Below are 21,212 nucleotides of genomic sequence, written 5' to 3'. Positions count from 1 at the left end.
ATTATTATTATCATCATCATTATTGCGAGACGTAGATGGCAGGATAGTATTAAAATGGATTTGAGGGAGGTGGGATATGATCATAGAGACTGGATTAATCTTGCAAAGGATAGGGACCGATGGCGGGCTTATGTGAGGGCGGTAATGAACTTGGGGGTTCCTTAAAAGCCATTTGTATTATTATTAGTTTATTTATTATTATTATTATTGTTATTATTATTATTATTATTATTATTATTATTATTATTGGAGCTACATGACAGCTGTGAGCAGTATGGGATGAAGATAAATGCAAACGAGACGAAAACCATGGCTACAGGAAGAAAAGTAAAGAAGGTAAACTTGCGAATCTTCTTCTTCTTCTTCTTCTTCTTCTTATTATTATTATTATTATTATTATTATTATTATTATTATTATTGCGCTTGGCAACCGAAAGGAAACCAATTAACAACAACATGAACGTAGGGGATAGATAGACCGAAGTGAACACATCGCCAGGCTTTTAATTCCGACACATTTCAATTAACGTAACAGGTTCTTGCTCTTCCAGATGCGATCAGTTGTGTGGATGAATTCGTAATCTTTGTGAAGTGTATAAATAGCCGCCGCAGCATGTCAGTCAGACCCCCGCCCGGGGCCCCGTACCAGATAGCCTCTGTTGACGTAGCGATGAAGGATGCAACGGGGGAGGGGTCAGACAACTTGTTAATTCCAGTGCTCGGGGGATGTAAGCAATTTCCCCGCTGCTCCATCTCCTTCTGTAATCTTTCTTTCAATATTTTTCTTCTTAGTCTTTTTATTATTACTATAAATTGCTGGCTAAATTTAATCATTCCCCGTTGCATAGTTTATACAGTCGAGAGCAGTGGATGAGGCCTCGGCTATTGTAATGCAGAACAACAATGTGGGCCGCCCGACTTCATTAGAGATGCGGTATCTTACAAATTTTAATACGTTTACGTTATTACATATGACAACGGAACAGCGCTGCCTTCCCATCGCCCGTCTCTGCACAAACAAAACACTGCCACCAGTCATTTCATGTTACCGTACCTTCACGAGCTAACAAGACAAGCAGGCTGATTTCTAAAATTTGACGAAGTGCTCTGCTTGAAGAGACTCATGAGTAGGGAAAGGAAGTTCAATTTGCATATTTGTTCTCTATCGTTGTGTGAATATGCTGAAAGATTATCTACATGAATCACAAATCTATACTAATAATAAATCTGTAGCCAAAATGTTTGTGGTAATTTTCGATTTTCCAAAAATAATTGGTGTTAACATGTATAATTAACCATCCTGAAACCGAAAATCGCCTTTTTTTGAAATTTTTGTTTGTATGTCTGTCTGTCTGGATGTTTGTTACCTTTTCACGCGATAATGGCTGAACCGATTTATATGAAAATTGGAATATAAATTAAGTTCGTTGTAACTTAGATTTTAGGCTATATGGCATTCAAAATACTTTATTTAAAAGGGGGGTTATAAGGGGGCCTGAATTAAATAAATCGAAATATCTCTCTTATTATTGGTTTTCATGAAAAATATTACATAACAAAAGTTTGTTTAAAAATAATTTCCGATAAGTTTTATTCTATACAAAATTATGATAGGACTGATATTTAATGAGATAAATGAGTTTTAAAATTACAATAACGCCATCTAAGGCGCTGTACTGAAATAAAAACAAATGACTTCGTCTATAAGGGGCCTTGGACAACAACAATCGAAAGCTATTGAACATAGCCTAAGAGAATGTTTCTGTGTTTGTATGAAGTAATATCGGAAGCTAATTAATTGTTTAATTATTATTTCATCATTGGAAAGTGTAGTTTCTCTAGATGGACATAATTCTACAATGTTGTTACAGTAACTTCTGAAACATAAGCAAGTAATATAAAGTATACACATTAAAACTAAATGATATGTCAATCTTCATTAAACTATGATTGCATGTAATAACAATTAAGAAACATGTTAAAAGGAATTGTCATAATGATTGCTCTCTGGACCAAAATGACCGCATTTTAATTATTTAAATACAATTTAAATTAAGTAACATATTAAACGATTTATCCTTCTATCAAACACGAATGTTCCCTGGATCAAACGTCCTATTTTAATTATGTAATTACTTTATATTTATTTCTAATAGATGCAGCGGAGCGCAAGGGTACGGCTAGTTTCTGAATATAATGATATTACTTTTATTGTGCATAAAAGTGCATATTTTGCCTTTATGTGTAAAAGCATCATTTTTAACATTTATACAAGGAAACTGCATATTATGTATGTTTATTTGTCCTTCCCTAATTTTTAAAAGTGTGTAACCTCGTAAACACGACCAATTTATGTTTATGAATTTTGAACGTAACGATGACGCCCTCATAGGGAGCCTCTCAAGTTAGCAATTGGTATTCCTTTACTGCAGTCTTTAGCAGGTTCCGATAGAACAATATCCAGTTTAACATCAGTTCCAGGAAATGTAGGAGATAAAGTGAACGAGAAAACAGCAAATATTGTTTCCAAAAACCCTGGTTATGATCAACTTGCAGAAATTCAAGATATTCTCGAAGGAAAAACACCCCAAAAACCAACAAAATTTTCTACAGAACTGCTCACAGTTTTTGTGCAAGCCCTGCTTATTTCTTGTGAAGTAGAACGAAGTTTTTCGCGCTATAAAGCTATACTGAGAGACAACAGGCGAAGAATGAAAACAGAAAACATACGTCACTGCTTAGTTGTGAACTGTAACAGCATAAATGGAGCATTCAGCAATGAGGCAAGCACTTCAAAATCCATAGACTAAACGTAAGTTACCTATATCTTATTATTCTGTTAAAATAATCTCAAGACTGATAATGCATATTTTGTAGCATATTTATCTATTTTTACGGCATAAATGCATACATATTCTTCACGTTTTTAGGGCATGAACTTCCTTTCCCTGCTCATGAGTAAAGTCCGAATTCTTAGTTGAAACATTTTCATTGCTACCAGGGTTGGCCGCGTAAATTACATTATACATATTGTATGTAAATTATACGTAATTATGTGGAGTAACGGATAGCATGCCTGACCTGAAACGAGCGGGCCCGAGTTCAAATCCTGGTTGGAAAAATTTACTTGGTCGAGGTTTTTTTCTGGCTTATCTCTCATCACAATAAACCTGAAATTGTTACAGGAGTGACCTGTTACCCCATACCATTTTAATTTTTATACTGTTTTTTTCGTTTTAATGTTACCAAATCCGATACTTTGTGTATACTCATTTTAGGTTCTGCTGAGCTTGTTGCTGGTGGTATCGTGTGATTTCATCGTAGTTCTACTGAGAATCAGTTATGTTGGGATCACCCGTTACCCCTGTATCCAACTATGTATGTATTATTTCTTACTCTAACCTTTCCTACAGATCTTCGCTCAAATATTCAAGAAATATTACACATTGAAGAGGATGAGAATTAGCTAAAACTGCCGAAAAATATCAACAGCAGTGCCAGATGTCACCTCTGTCCAAGAACAAAAGGCAGAAAAACAAAAATTGTGTGTTCAAAATGTAATATGCCTGTATGTCAGGATCATCGATTGGATGTGTGCCATATGTGCAAAGAAATATAACTGTACATTGATATCAACAAGTAAGATGTCAAAATAAAATATACTGTTTTCTGACGATCATGCATCTTAACATTTATTTTCGGGTAACCGAATACCCCATGTATCCATAAATGAGTTGAAGTTTATGTATCCTTTCCAGGGTTAAGAGCAAATGCTGGGTAACTTTCGGAGCTGGACCCTGGACTCATCTCGCTAGCATTATCACCTTCACCTCACTTAGACGCTAGATAACCATAGTAGTTGATAAAGCTTCGTAAAATAATCAATTACATAAAAAGAGAGTCTTGAACTAGGTACATTCTATTATAGTTCTCAATTACCAGTCTGACATATTCTGTGCTACCATGAAGTAGAATTAGTACATTTCGCTGAGAATAAATAGAAAATTTTTGAGTGTTGCATAATTTGGTTTTCCTACATGCCTGCTTTCTTTACATCATTATCTTCTATCCGAAATTGTATCATCAATGTCGATAATCCCAAAAGCGTAACATATTATTAGGCATACGACCACAGATTTAAGATACCGGAGGTTTTAAGATTTATTGAGCGCTATACACTGCATTCCAAGCTTGGGACATAATCGGTTCAAGCATGTAGAAGTCATTAAGGAGGAGACAGGTATTATTCTCGCCAAACTTAGACGATCTCACTCACACCACTCTGCTGACTCGTACCTTACCCAAAACATAATAAATCATACGATGCATGCCTGTTAGTTATGCAGCGTTGTCACATTATGACTCTAAATTAGCCCAGCTGCTGGGCAGAGGCATGTACAATGTTTTTTTTTTTTTAACAGATAAGTTAGTAGTTATCTCTTGCGGCAAGATAAGCTGACCTTTCTACTCGGACTGAGGCCACCTATGTTTGGCAACACTGTTATGAAGCAATTCAGTTATCGGAAGCGGCCAACTGAATAACATAAACATCGAGAGCATGTTGATGTGACTTCTTTGACTTCTTTCCTCTGAGCTGGGGTCGTCTAAGTTTGGCGAATACAGTACCGGTATATACACACGGTTATCACTTCTTAAATGACTTGGTCCCTTGTAGTAAACCAACCTGTAAAGACTTGTAGGTGTTTAACTTGGCCACGCCCAAGATCACTTCTCTGTCTAAACCAACAAGTCCTGTGCAAATTGATACTGTGTTGCTATTTTGACGTGCTTCCTAATAGGCAAAAAAAGTCGATGAAACTGAAGAGGGGCTCTAGACACGCAGGTCGATAACTTGCTCTGACCTCTTAATGTCCATTTTCTTGCACCTCAAGAGTGTGTTCCGAAATCTGAGACTCGCCCTCTGTGTTTGTATGGTGAAATAAATTTACCTTCTTATTTTATTGAACCAAATGGTGTCATATCAAGCTAAAATACCAACGATCCTAATTTAATTCCTCACAGGGAAATGGGGAATGTCATAGGAACTGTGTACCTAATCCTTGGTTTGTGTTTGTGTTGTCTTAACTTAAGCGGGTTATATTACGCCATTGAAACCACGTTAATGAGAAGACTTAAAATATTAACACCTAATGTTGATTAGGAATGTAAATAATATTATGTTCAGCACAGTGAGGGTGAATCCTTTCGGCAAAATATCCCTTCGCCTTCACTAGAATTTATCTTTACAACCTGAATTTCCCTCAACTTGGTATTGGACCCCAGACTGCTGGAATCCTTTATGGTACAAGACGGGCAAATGTTTGCTAGTTATTGATGGTGAAGCTAATGCTGTTGTTAAAGTCATATGACATGCTCCACTGCAGTCACTAGGCCTATATGGGGAATTCATTCATTCATTCATTCACAGTGTTTTGTCCAAAGGCAGGTCTTTCATGGCAAAACCCGGCATTCTCCAATCTTTCCTATTTTCCGCCTCCCTCTTAGTCTCCGCATACGATCCATGTATCTTAATGTTCTATCAGCTGTTATCTTCTTCTGCCCTGAATTGTTCTTCTGTTCACCATTTCTTCCAGTGCATCCTTCAGTAGGCAGTTTCTTCTCAGCCAATGACACAGTCAATTCCTTTTTCTCTTCCTGATCAGTTTCAGCATCATTCTTTCTTCACCCATTCTTTCCAGCTGGAAATTTATACTCAGTTTTTTGTTTCCCCTGTAAAATTTCCTTTTTGTTGGTTAGCAGGTTTACACTCCAAGCCGACGAAATGCATTTTTTCTTTGATTTCTTCTTTAGTATTAATGCAATTACTATTACTGCATATTTTACAGTTACAACAAGCATAGAACTACTGTGGATCCATATTAGAACTGTGATCAAAGATATGATCAAAGTTTTGACATTTCGCCCAATAATGGAATATGGAGCAGTAGGTTGGGATCCGTACAGACAAAACCAAATCGATTCAATAGAAAGGTCCAACACAAGGCAGCAAAATATGTCAAAATGGGGAAGGGACATGGTGAGGAGATAGTAAAAGATTTAGGGTGGGAACTTCTCAAATCAAGGCGACGAAAAACCAGACTCACCGCATTGTTTAAGGCACAAATGGGACACAAAGCGTGGACCGATATCAATGCTAGATTAGCAGCACCATCATACTTAGGAAGGGCTGATCATATTAGGAATTTAAATGTAGAAAACAAAGAACGGACGTGGCAAAATTTTCCTTTGTTAACCGCACAATAGTAGACTGGAACAGCTTACCTGCGGCAATCTTTCAGGGTGGTCCTCTTAAAATCAATACATTTAAGGAAAGGTTGAGAAGATTAGACTGAAAATGTAATAGGAGGTGCAGCGTAATTATTTAAGTTGTGTCATGTAACTAATTGAGTTGATATATAATTAATTAAGTTGATATATAGTTAATTAAGATGATATGTAATTTAGTTGATGTGTAAATAAATTAAGGTGATATGTAATTAATTATGATGATATGTAATTAAGTTGGTATGTAATTAATTAAGGTGATATGTAATTATTTAATTGGTAATAGTTGGGTGAAATAGAAGTACTTATAAGTTAGATTTACTCAAGATGACCACAACACAGCGGTCGAAACGTCAGCCACCAACACCAAGACAACGCGGTAGAAGCCCTGAAGCTTATCCACACACCATGTACACCAGCCGCGGAAGCCTACGCGAACACTTAGATTTACTTTTGCTTATCGTAGGCGTTATTATAGAATAGTTTTTATTTATAGACCTAGGTTTATTGCATCTACTATTTATAGATTTACGTTTATTTTATTTTATGTCATTTACGTTTATTTTATTTCATGTAATTGTAATTATTGTATCACTGCCACCGAGTGTATACCCAATTGTAGTGTTAATAAATAAATAAATAAATAAATAAATAAATAAATACATACATACATAGTGTAATAGAGTCGAAATCTTACATTTTATCATATATATACTATCTGATCAAAAATGTTATCATATTCTACGACACAGAAATTTGATAGTGTAATATATGCCTTATACATCCCTGGCCTACTCTAAGCAGTAAAATCATAGATATGAGTTGGCAACAGCGCGTATCAATCATGGCTTCGGATTGGTTAATACGTGCGGCTGTTGTGACCTCGCGTCTCGAACAAAACTGTCAAGTCTAGAATATTTTTAATTAGAGTTCGACGTTAATTGTTCATTATATAAGTAACAGCCTGTGTTGTCTCAAAATGGCATTTACGTAGTGTCATGCTTGTTAAGTCCAGCCGCCCACCCACAAAAAATCTCGAAGTTAAAATACAACACAGACAAAGGTCATTCATATAAAATGGGAAATAGGAGAAAGAAGCAGTGGGCTGTTTCATTATACGGGTACTAACCCGTTATTCCTATGAAAAGATTGAGGGATATTATGGACGTATTCCAAGTAAGGATAATCGGTTTCAAAGAACAAACTCCGAACGTAGTGAATGAAAGATCTCCTGCTCTATTCAGAAGTTAGATAATGTGATCTTTGTATCTGATTTCTCCTTTTGTGATTCCCCAGATGACGTCACGACCCAATGAGAAGTTCTAGGCTAGACGCACGCTAGCAGTATTTTGTAGAAATAGAATTTTCGTTGCCATCTTTGCAATTTAAAATATATGGACAGTAATAAGGTCTGTTATTTTTAAATTTAAATTTGAATTTCAGACGCCTAAATGATTCCAATATTTAAAAGTATTAATTGTAACACTTCATCTTTAATATTTTTGTAAATATTATTTTAGTAGCAGTTAGGGTTACCAACCTATTCTACTTCTTTACATTGCCCTGGACAACATGTTCCACCCAGTACAGAGGAAATTCCTAAATTCTGAAATTGGAGTAGTCTTCTATTCCGTTTACCTTTAGGAACGTACATGTTTTTTTTTTAAACAAAATACTTATTGCGTTCGGCAATAAAAACAGTTACGATTGTCCGTCGTTTTTGCTGCTTAATGCACGTTTTATTAACTCTAGTAAATGATGATGTAGTGATTTGTAGCATATTAAACGGATCTAAATGCCAACTATTGTTAACGGGAACTAGAGAAGGTATGTTTAATTTTTACTGCTGCTTTTTTTTCTCTGTTACGATGTTACGAAGGAGGGGCTAGTAGGCTACCACAGCAGTTTCCGTAAGAACTGTTTGAATTGAAGTCCGAACGGTGACGCTCCAGGTTATTGTCAGATAACGGAAAATTTCCGGGATCATGGGAAGCTTTGCCTACTTTGAGCGCTAAAGGGAAAAGAGAAGAGAATTTTCATTTAAAAGCGAGAAATTCTGTATCATCGATCAGTAAAAGATAGAGAGGAATAGACTTCCAGGATGGAATATAGCCTATTAGTTTACTTGTAATTTAAAAAGAAATAGCACACGATAATAACCATTGTAACATGACCAGTACATCAGTATAATCATCGAAATAAATTCTGTTCTTGAAACAAATGTTATTCTTATTTAATTAACTTAGAGTTCACCAATCAGGCCAGTGGTATTCAATGCAGTGAATTGAAGGAAATATAATTTTCCTAATTAAAAAAAGTGTTAGCTGAAAATAGCCTATAATTGATTGGACACTTTGGTACATTTATCTTCATAACTAATATATAAATCAACTAATGGACACCGGTAACAACAAAGGAAATAAGCGTAATGCATAGCTAAAATCTGACATGTAAACAAATGCAAGAATAAAATTAATTAAAATTACTTACAAAATAGAAGAGCAAATAAGTACACACTTACTATTGTAACGTTCATACTTTAAACTCAAAATGCATAGGCTACCTGTAAAAGATTCTTTGTTAATATAACCTATGCCTTTTAATTATTCTAAGTGGATGTATTATTATTTCGTTAATAAATCATTTTTAAGGAGATAAAAAGTTATTAGCAAAAATAAAAACCCTCTCAAGCAATAATGATTGTAGTTTCATGATCTGTTACTTCTGTGATACCTAATTGCAATACCTGAATGGATGAATGAACGAATGAATGAATGAATGAATGAATGAATGAATGAATGAAAACGATTCCTCAAACTCCTGGATGGCTCATTGTTGTCTGTCGTTCATGATCGAGAGCCATCCACCCGAGAAAAACTCGATCATTCATTAAACTGAACACTGGATCACTCCGCGAGACGAAAGAGCTTTGCATACTGTCTATAGCGCCAGGCGTTCTGTAGCAATATATCATTTCTATTTTTCGTAACCGGTTGTGCACGACTCTAGTTAGAATGCACAAAAATAAAATGAACATTGTTTTTTGAATTGCAAACAAAATATATTTTTGTATTCATTTTACTTCATTAGTTTACACATTTCAAGTTTTAAGCACATTATTATACCTTTTCCACAAATTTATATTAAATAACAATACGTAGCCTGTAATGTAGAATTATCATTAGTAATGAGCTATTATTTTTATATTTACAAAACCGGCATTTAAAAGTGATGTGGTGTGTTAAAAGATATATATATATATATATATATATATATATATATATATATATATATAGCCTGCTAGTAGTTCATGATAAAACTCTATGTACAGTCCTTTCTATAAATTCTAAAACTTAAGACCTCGCTTCAATACTTGAACGACGCGTAACAAATGGGTTTCAAATAGAGCCGATAATCCTTTAATAGTAAGTGATCCCCATTACCTACTTCTGACAGGATTAGATTAAATTCGCAACGATAAATATACACGCAATTATTTATTCTATACGTAATAATTAATTTCCTGCAGGAAATTATCCCTGCTTTATAAGATGCAGGCTGTTTCATTTGTCAGTTTAGTCTATGTAATGCAAAATAAATCACAAATAAAACAGTTGGCTTTGATTAGAATTGGGCCGCTTTTATGTATTTTTAATTTCAAAAAAGAGTCCATTAATTTTTTAGTATGAATATATATTTCACGCACATAATTTCCGGATAAATTGACTCGTAAATATTTGATGCCAACAAAATCTGTACAACAGTTCAGGGGAAATCGTTGTACACAGACTGATAAACAGGTATACGGTAAGCCCACAACTAAGTAGGGTATCAGGGATGTTGAAAACGAGTATTTCTGCTAATATCTCCAAATTGGCTTTTTGCAGTATCATCACTAGACGTCGGATTTTAGGCTCGAATAAGATAGGTTACAACTAGAGAAGAACAGAACTAACTGTCGCTCTCGCTCGCTGTGTTCATTGCATTTGTCTTTCGAGTCTCGTCTCGTCATTCTCGTGCGCTTCGAGTCTCGTTCATCATTCTCGAAATAGCATTTGGTCGGCGTGGAAAGATTTCGTAACTTTTAATAACATACATAATTGAAATAAATAACATTATAAATGTTTAAAGGAGACAAAAAGACAAAACAGAACAGTATCTTAGTTATCTAAATGTTCTGATTCTATTATATTATATTATCTATTGTTATATAATATAAAAAAATTCTGAAATAAATTCGTATTTCCAAGAAACATAAAACATAACGTTAATATCTTTTTAGTTAAAATTGCACACTTGATCTCAAACATATGAAAATAAAATTACTAGCCTTTTAGTAAGGGCCTAGTAATTAAATAAAGACTGGGGAACGGATTATTATACACTGAAAGGTAGAGATGTTTCAAATAAGCTACTTGATTGTTTATACATATATAACAGTTGCCAAAGTAGATAAAAGTTCAGTCAGATATAAACAATTGTGGCGATTCAAGGCTGCTTGACTTCGGGACTTCGGGAGTGATCACTCTCGAGTCTCGGAACACTCACAACCAGTCTTTACGTCAAGGACGCGACGTAATACAACATTGTCGTGCGGGTTTTCGGCTTTGCGGGCGCTGTTAGTCTCGCTTTATCGATCGTTGTTCATTTCTAGCTACAACAATTTTATGTAAAAATCCCTAAATGTATGCAACACGAGAAACTGTCGAGCGATGATATTGCCTAAGATTAGGTGCATTAAAGAATGTATGTTTCATCATACGCTAAAGGAGACTAGAAATCCGAGGTCTACATCACCATTATTTCTCTATACAGTCTCTATCTCGTATAACTAAAAAACAAAAGAAGTTCAGGCTACACAGTTTTAACTCGCAGTATGTAGTTATTTGTACGCAGGCTTTTCATATTCAGTAAAAGCGAATAACTGCAGCATTACTATCAAATACATACATATTACATTTTACAATTTTCATTAAATTTTGAGAGTGGGTGTATGAAGTACTTTCCCTGCACCTCTTCAGGTGATATGTTGCTTAATGAGCTCTTCTGCAAATGACTGCACTAGCACATGCAACTAGGGTGACCAGATTCACATCGATAGAAAAAAGACACAAAGCTTCAAAAAGGAGGACATTGTTCGAAAAAAGAGGACAGAAAATATATATTCAGATTTATACTTTAAATTATGTTTTGTGTTTTTTATATTTTATTACAAAATATTTACAGTACAGATTTAGGCTTATATCATATTAATATCTATTTCATTATAAACTAATTATGAAAAAAACTTAATAATAAAGTACTTACAGTTAGATACATATGAAAGTCAACGGAACTATAACTGAATAGGTTATTCCGGAAACGTAACATGTGACATTTTCGCGCATGTTACTTTTTTAACCAGAGTGCTCTTTACTCTTTCCTACAACATATTATTGTTAAAAATCATAAAACAAGTAGCATATTTCATCTATAGAAATGAATAAGAAATGGATTTTTAGTTTGGGTAATTAATAAATGCTACTGAAGTAGTTTCCGCAGAACAGTACATGTTTCGTTTTCGAAATAACGGATTCAATTATTAAAGAGGACAGATAAAATCTATTTTGATTTAGGCTTAGGCCTATATTATACTTAAAATTATGTCAATATATATTTCATTACAGGATACTTATGACAAAACTTGATAATATAAAATGATTTTACAGTTATCTGCATATGAAAACGAGCATAACAAATAGGAGGAAAGGAGTTATGATCATTGGCAAAGAGCATATGCCGTCGTTTCTAGTGTCATTTACAGGCAAATTACTTGAGAAAAGCGTCAAATCAGATAATTTCAAAATATCAGGCATACAAGTTACGAAAAGGAGGACATTTTTTAAAAATCCGCTCGGACCCCGGACAAAGGCCTAAAAAGGAGGACACGTCCGGACAAAAGAGGAAGTCTGGTCACCCTACATGGAACTATCTAGTCGTTTGTACGCGTTAGCTAAAACAGCAATTCTAAAGCAGTGTATCTTCAAAGCGGGGCTGCCTCATGCTTGCTTTGCTTAGTGGATACCTTGCCTCGTAATAAGTGTGAGGCTGCCTCACCCGTGAACAAATTCCAGTCGGTTTTTGAATGCGAGTAAAAGGTGCCTCGCAGTAATCAACTCGCTCCTTGTAGACTATTCGTTGGTAAATATGTCATCACGTAACCCGCTGTTACTTTTTCAATTACGCTTATGCTGCTTCGTGTTCTTGTCTCGCTACCAAAAGAACAAAACCGCGAGGGAAAGAACAAACGAGGCTTCCGCAAGAGGCAACTGCCTTGTTTAATGAAGTTCGTTAAGAAAGAATTATGGACTTTACACTACTTACAATTTAAGAAAACAAGTTCAATAATACTGGAAGTGTTAAGAATAAGCCCAAGTCTGTAAGACCAAACAAGTCAGAGATGGTGAATAAGTTCTGGTTATTTTATTATCTATGGAAGATATGTGATTCCAGTAAGATGGTGCCTCTGAGGTGATAGACTACTTGAATAAAGAGTTTCCAGGAAGAGGAATTGGTAAAAGTGAAAGTGCTGAATGACCCTCAAGATCTCTTATTAAATTTTTTGCTATGGAGTTATTTAAAGGGGACTGTCTACTGAAGAGTTAAAATGAATGATCAGAGACAAGATACAACAGATAAGCGGAACAATGTTGCTGAAAATATTAAGACAATTTCCAAGATAGACTCATGCAGTATTTGGCAGTATGTGAAGGTAATTTTGAACAATGTTTATGATACGTATCATGGCAAGAAGATTGTTACAACTCAAAAAACCTGGCTTCGAGAAAGCACGCTTCAAAGTTTTATTCCAGTTATAAAATCACATATAAATCATAGAAGGAAATGTGTTCTATGGAGGAAAAAAATACAGAATTCAAATAAAACTATTTCTGACGACAGATGACACTATTAGCTTCAAGAATATAATTATGAAGAGTCCACTGCAAAAAGGGAGAATGTCGAATATATTGCATTTTGCAGGAAATGCAATTTAAACTTTGACATTCCCACACTTTGTGTAGTATACCAATTCGCCAACACGATGTAGATCAGGAACTATCATCTTTCTTGCTGTGTAACAAAGTGTATTATTACTATTATTATTATTATTATTATTATTATTATTATTATTATTATTATTATATTCTATTCCCTTTAATCTATAGTACTGAACCTTCATCCCATTTTTCACAAATTTACGACATTCCCCCTTTTTGCAGTGGACTCTTCACATGAAAATCTCAAATTACATTTTTTTTGTTGCGATAGTCTTTTTGCCAAGGTATGAGAAGAATAAAAGGATATAAACGTAAATATATCATGCCAGTGAAAAAAAAATCATTCTTTTGCACATCCTGTACAAATGTTTTACAAACAAGTGGCAAAATTGTTGATTTACTCCAAACAACTATCATTCACAAAATTAAACAAAAAAAAAAAAAACATTAAAAAGTTATAAGCAATGATTCATATTCTGTATACAAAAAAAAAAAACGAATGATTTTAGAGACTGCATAATCCGTTCAAAGCAGTTGCTACTAACGTAGTTTTCAAACCGACTGTTCTTTGCAAAACATTTATTAGTGGACACCAACAAACGAGCGAAATGTATTTATATCATCGATTTAATCAGATTTTACAGTAAACGCTAAAAATGTACTGGACAAACTGGAATGAAAATTGAAATTACGTAACAGCACATAAAAATAAACACACACAAACACACGTTACTCATTAATAAACCGATTTGTGCTATGAAATTGCATTTGACGATCGTTTTGTTTTTCGTCCTTCTGTGTGGATGGGAGGAAACAGCGATTTCTCTCTTGTCCAGTGATTCACATGTGGAGATACGATATCTATGCACGAGGCATGTAAACTTGATACCCAATTCATGGTCGGTTAGGAGGCTGTTATAATGACATTGCTGTTTCCCCCATCCCCTTAATAATCCAGATTACCAAAATCTGCCTCACTGAATTTAGTATTCAAGGGGAAATAGATGGAATAATTTAATATGGAATCTATATTGTGTGCAGAGCTCACAAGCCGGCGACGTAACGCAATATCCGCCGATGAAAGGTTCGCTGATTTCATTGAGCATACAGCACAGCGGACCATCTTCTGTCTTCAGGGTGAGTCCTGCTTGTCACAGATTCATGCAGAGGTCACGCCGAAGTGATGGATGGTACGGGACCATGATCTGCTCTCCGATCGTTAAAAACTACTACAGTTTATGTTCAGAGTTCCACTCTTTGATCTAATCTTTTCTTTCTGATAAAATTCTGCATGATAGCTCGCCCGTGGCTGAGTGGTTAGACTTTTTGCATTCCATCGTGACGACCCGAGTTCGATCGTCGTCCGGGTCATGAAAGAATTTGTGGTGGACAAAAGTGGGCGCTGAAGAGTACTTAACTAAGTTAAAGTAATCCTTTCATCTTAAAATGTTAACATTTTTCTCTCTTGTACCTCGAATATACTCTTTTCACGTCAAATAAAAAGACTAAAAGAAAGAAATCAAATTACAAGAAAAAGGAAAGACCCTGGAGAAAAGAGAGATGATTAAAAAAAAAAAAGCAAGAAGAAATTAAAAAAAAGTAAATATGGAAGAAAAATTTAACAGCAGCTTATGGAAAAAAGGTGGTTGCATTGTATCGCATATCAGTGCTTTCCTTACGTAGTTTTAGGAAGCAGTAGTAGCAGCAGCAGCAGTAGTGAAGAAATCACAGCTTTTACGTTAAATCTCTTGTCAAAGAAAATAACATTATCACTAGACTTCGGATTTTAGATAAAAATCTATTTTAATCCTTAAAAGACAAGTTCATAAAAACTTGCAAGTACATTTTTCATATAAAACTATGCCTAAAATTTGTATTTTAATAGCACCTAAAAATGCCTATTTTGACGACAAAGCCTATTTTGACCTATTAAGTATGTTTTATCTCTAATAGGTCAAAACACCCATTCTCATTTCGAAAATTTGTATTTTAAATTCCAAATGTGTTCCTAGTTCTGTTGGAAATAAAGTACGGGATAAACTGGAGCAAGTTCTGCAGAGAAATGTAGGGCTGAAGGACCTGCGTACTGCTTCAGATATCCTAACAGGGAAGAACACGGATTTAGAATGTAACATTCTTGTCCATCTAGTGTCAAAATTGAAATACGCTGCTGTTACTTCAGTGGATGTGGAGCGTTCATTTTCAGCATACAAATTTGTGTTGAGTGACAGACGGCATTGCTTTTTAGTTGAAAATTTAGAAAAAGTATTAGTAATTTATTGTGAAGCTAATTATGGACATTAACGGACAAGGCTTGGTAAAAATTGATTATATTTGACTTGTTTGTGTACTGAATTTATGTTTAAAACTTATTTTTTACATTTAATTGTTTAGTTTATGTATAACTAGTTAGATATTTGTTGTTCTTGTACTTTTAGTAGTAGCGGTAGTAACGGTGTATAAGCATTAAAAAATTATTAAATTCTAGAAGTGAATTCCTGATGATTTGGAACATGTTTTTAAAGAAAACATTTTTTGTTAGAGCCTATTTTCAATTCTTTAGAGACTATTTTCTACACTTTTAAGCCTATTTTAGACACCTAAAATTACATTTTAACGACCTAAACGTCCGTACCCTAATTATCACAGTTTGTAAATCTAAAACTTTATAAACAATATAAGAGTACCTAGCAAACAAGCATATTATAGTGAAAGTAATTAACGTAACAGAAATGAATACATAAATTTCATACACGCCAACATTTTTGAAAATCAGAACAGAAAATAATAAACACTGTGTACCTTATTGCCAAAAAAATAATAATAAAGAAAAAGAAAAAGAAAGAAAAGAGAAAAGAATACAGATTTACAAAGATCTTAGATTTCCCCTCCCCCCCTCTTTTAATAATGTTTTCAATGGATGATGTAATGAACTTTGATACAGCAAGCCTCTCTACAGCTCTTAACCTACGAAGTGCAATCCATCACACTTGCTCTTAATCTTGGCTTCATTCTTTTCGTTCTCGATATTATGCTTCAGGATCGAACTTTAGATTGTTAAACACATTAAATATATATTGAAATAATACTACTTAGCCTTACGTCCTCACTTAGTACAGTGAGTAAATTCATCATTTCGTCACTAACGATATTTTTATATTTTTCGGCATGGAACATATCATAATGCCGCTTTAAATTATATTTTCTGTACTTGACATGATTTTATAAATAAGACATGTCCATCTGCCTACTTTGATTCTAAAAAAAAAAATTATTCATTGTTGCACTCAGTTCCAGGTTTCTGCTTTGCGGCATCCATGTGAGGCACAGCCTACTTAGTCACCCCGGATCTCTTTCATAGGTCTACATCAGGCACTTCTTTCTATCCCTCATCATAGAACGTCTTTATACTCATCTTCCTATACTGTAGAAATATCTCGCCTCTGGAATTCGTTACCTAATGATGTCAGGGACTGCCGGACTTTATCACAATTCAAAATTAAATTGGAAAATTTTGTCTTAGTTAATGTTTTTTAGGTATTGCTAGAAGTATTGATTTGTGTTTTTTTTTTCCTTTTTCTTTTTTAACCTAGATTAAAATTGCAAGTTTCTTGTTTATGTTAGTTAATTAGTTAGGATGGAATTAATTATGATACTTAATCACTCATTTAAAGTTTGTGTGACTGCAACCTGTATATTTTTGTGTGGCTTTACTTTGTATATTATAGTGTATTTTTTTCTGTTTATTTCTATTATTGTATTTGTATTCCTGGTGTTGTGGAAGAAAAGGCCTGATGGCCTTAACTACACCGGAATAAATAAATAAATAAATAAATAAATAAATAAATAAATAAATAAATAAATAAATAAATAAATAAATAAATAAATAAATAAATAAATACATTATGAATATCCACACCTTCGACTATGTTGGAGCTTTCGGGCGTTCATATTCCAACTAAATAGCTATTGTTACGCTAGTCAACACAACATATTCCGCAGCTGAGGTTTCTGCAGTACATGATCCCATCCTACTTACAAGTAATACAGAAGTGGTGATGGTGGTGGCCAGTGGGTAAATTGCTTTTGTGGCGCGGCAAATCCCTTTTCTGCCGGTTATTAATCCTGAATAAAAATGGCCCCACCCAAGACTCTTCAGAACGTCGGTAACGAGAAAGTATCGAAAGAGATCGAACACGGGCTAAAATTACTCCCTCAACATGGCGCGGGGGAGGGGGGGGAAGGCGCCAGCTCTATGGGGGCTGGGGCTGGCACGGGCAGGCTCGTCGTCCAGACATGCGAAGGCTACGCTATTAGAGATCTCCTTCCGCGAAATGATTTATACATCGACAGCTACAACAAAGGCAGAAATTTTTATCAAATTTCATATTTATTGACCTTATTTACAAGCCGCGCTAACGTTCTGTACACACATACATTTATGTATTTTCTCTCCCCTTTTCTACGTGACAGACTCGCATAGAAAACGCTGGCGTGGAAGCCACGCGGGAGGCCAAGAAGCAAGGGGCAGAAAGAAAAACTCATTTAAATGCTATTTTAAAAGTCAGACCCTCCCTCGAAATAAGTAAATAGGATCTTACTGTAAACATCAGACAGCTACATTCCAACCCCATCCCCTCTAGAAATTAAGTGAAACCATAAATCATTCACCCCACATCAGCAACTGCCGTAAATTTTTGTGGTAAACACAGTACAAACTCACAGAGCTTCAGAATGCAAGTTGCCATATCTGAGTCCTCAAATTCACAGAGTGCTGGTCGTTCATTTTATAACTGCGGAAACTGAAGGCAATCTTCAAACATTATTTACAGGCGGGTTTCACAATCTCTCTTGGTAGTACATGCCAGGGAATTATTTTTTGTTAATAACAGAGGTGTCAGCCACCGGCGTAGCTCAGCGATCAGCGAAGTGAACTCGTACTTCGAGGCTTCCTATACCGTTTGGACTGATAACCCGATTTTTATTTCGAGATGTTCCCAATTAAGGCGAATGTCAGGGAATTCCATTGCATTTCCTCAGACTCATTTTCCCAATAATCCAATACTACCTCACTAAATCAATTTAAGAAAGGAGAAAACACTAAAAATAAAACTACAGAGGAATTAAGTCTAACGGTTAACCTGCCTGACAGCGAAAACGAACGGGTACTTGTTCAAATCCTGATTGAGACAAGTTACCTGATTGAGGTACTTTTCCCAAGTTTTCCCTCAACCACTCGAAGCAGAATGCGTTAGATCGCGGGAGTGTAGCTCTCTCATATAGATGGCGTCTTGGTGAGTCGTAGAATCGGCAGCGGCATGACCTTCTAGTTGAGGATGTAGCAGATTCAGGTTGCAGAATAACATCACAGGGAGGCGGAGGAACGATCACCAGTCAGAACTGGATACTGTGGCTGAATCGATACATTGGCATCATGAAGTGAATCATGTGCGTGAGGAGTGATCCTGAACGGACTTCAACAATAATTCCAACATAAGGAGGTTGCACAATAAGCCTAAGGCTGCGGTGCTTTCCTCCTCCTCCTCCTCCTCCTCCTCCTCCTCCTCCTCCTCCTCCTCCTCCGGAGAGAGAGAGAGAGAGAGAGAGAGAGAGAGAGAGAGAGAGAAAGTAGCAAAATATTACAAGTAAATTATTACTTTTTTAGTGGCAGGTCTTTAACTTGCCATTATTTTCCTAACTCTACGAGCTTCAGCCATAGATACCATTAGCACCGAGAAGCGTAGACCACTTAGTTCGTCAGAAACTATCCAGAGAGCACCACAGGCGATGGATTTACATTGAACTCGTAATGGATGATGATGGTGGTGGTGAAGTGTTGGGATGTCGCAAGGGAACCGGAATGCATGGAAAATCCTTCTGTTACCTGGACTACGGGTTTACACAACACAAGTTATAATTCGGAGGGAATCCACCGGGATTTTAAACCAGGGTCCCTGGCTTATAAGCACAGCTCGCTAACACTGAGCCACAGTGGCGATTATGATTACAGTATCTAGGTGTACAAGGATATAAGGCTCTATTATGTAAATCTGTGTAAATTAATTACTGTATGTAATTTACATAAATCGTAAAACTTGGAAAGAAATGATATGTTCTAATTTCAAGATTACAGAGAATGTTTTTGTGTGTAATCCACAGAATGATGGTCAGTCTATTTGTGTGCATATTCAATTAGGATATTTCAACTAGGCATGTCCTTAGGGTAATAGTTTTAAAAAATCCGTAACTCCCCCTCCCTCCCCAAAAAATAATGAGAATGAAATCAATGCCAACCGAAGATCTTATTAAACTACAGGCCCGGTAGATAAAGAAATGTAGGCAGACCGAAAGCAAGATAACAAGATACGTTCACATGAGGACGGAACAGACCATTGGGCCTAATTCCTGAGAAAGAAGAAAACCATGCATTTTAATATTATGCACAACTTGACAAGGGAACTGAAATGTTGCAAACCACGCAAAGCCCATAATGGAGAAATAGTGTAGATCTTCGTAGCATTAATTTTTAAGTTAAAAAAATCTAGAAATCCATACAATTATAACTTAAATATAGATAATAATAATAAGCTTAATAATCCTTCCAAACTCTAAACTGGCTACGGCTTAACGAACGTAGAAATTTTCATTCTCTTGTTCTCCTTTTTCAAGTCCTTCACACTTCTTCGCCTACCTACCTTGCCTCCCGTTTCAGTTACCTGTCATATCATAATCTCTTCACACGCACGCAAAATAACCGCATACTAGCCATACCAACACATAAGACATCATCGTATTCATCATCATACACAATCTCGCTCTCGCGCTTGTGACATCAGAGACTGTCGGAATTTAGTAGCATTCAAAAGCAAACTTATTAAGCATTTTCTTACTGCGTAGAGTAGGTTTAATTTTTACTTAATCAATGAAAGAAATGCTTCTCTCTTCTTAACTTTTACAATAAACTGTCTAGCTTTTATTAATCAGTTAATCTTTTAGTACTTTGATTTTTATTGTATTTGTGAATTTAATATTAATTGCAATTATAATTGTAATTGTATTCTTAATATTGTCGTTGTAATCCCCTGGTAGAGGGGAAGAGAAGGCCTGGTGGCCTTATCTCTACCAGATTAAATAAATAAATAAATAAATAATAATAATAATAATAATATTAATAATAATACATTTTAGCTGGAGGAATTAAGGTAGTAAGGCATTACTTACCACTCGTCCAACAAAAAGTATACATACAATACGCCTACATATGAATGAACTTACAAGCTACAAAGCAGGGTTTAAGTCACAGTCGCGTTTGTCGCATTTTACTACTCTACTTCTAAAAATGCAACAAACTTTCAATGTAGCTAAATGTGCAAAAATGCGACAACCACATTGGACTTCAGAAAAAAGATGGTAATGGAGAAAATGAAATCAGAGATGTGTTTGAACTAATCAGAATTTAAATGAAATGCTAATGGCATGGGCAATGTTCAAAAAGGTATTGAGCAGTAGATGTTCAGGAACGGATTTCAAAAAGCTGGTGCAATTCATATAAGTTTAGTGAAAAATTTCTTATAATTGATTTATAATTATGATTCCATCGCATACTGTAAATTCTAAGCGAGGATTTAGTTGCATGAATCTTGTAAAAACTGGAATTAGAAACCGTCTTTCAGTAAAAAGAGTTAGCACTCTGCTAACAATAAATCTTGAAGGGCCTACTAGTAAAGAATTTGAATGTTTGAAGTGCCCATAAAATAACGTATTTTAATGTAAAGTAAATTCAGTAGTAATTGATTCTCGTGTAATGATTTACTTACGTAAGTATATCTAGAGTGTGGTAACTTGGATTGAAAGTAATAAAACCCAAGAAACAAATTATATAACTTTTTG

This window comes from Periplaneta americana, chromosome 11, assembly GCF_040183065.1.
Source record: "Periplaneta americana isolate PAMFEO1 chromosome 11, P.americana_PAMFEO1_priV1, whole genome shotgun sequence".
Classification (NCBI taxonomy): Eukaryota; Metazoa; Arthropoda; class Insecta; order Blattodea; family Blattidae; genus Periplaneta; species Periplaneta americana.
The sequence above is the reverse complement of the archived record's forward strand: the minus strand, read 5'-3'. Positions refer to the sequence as shown.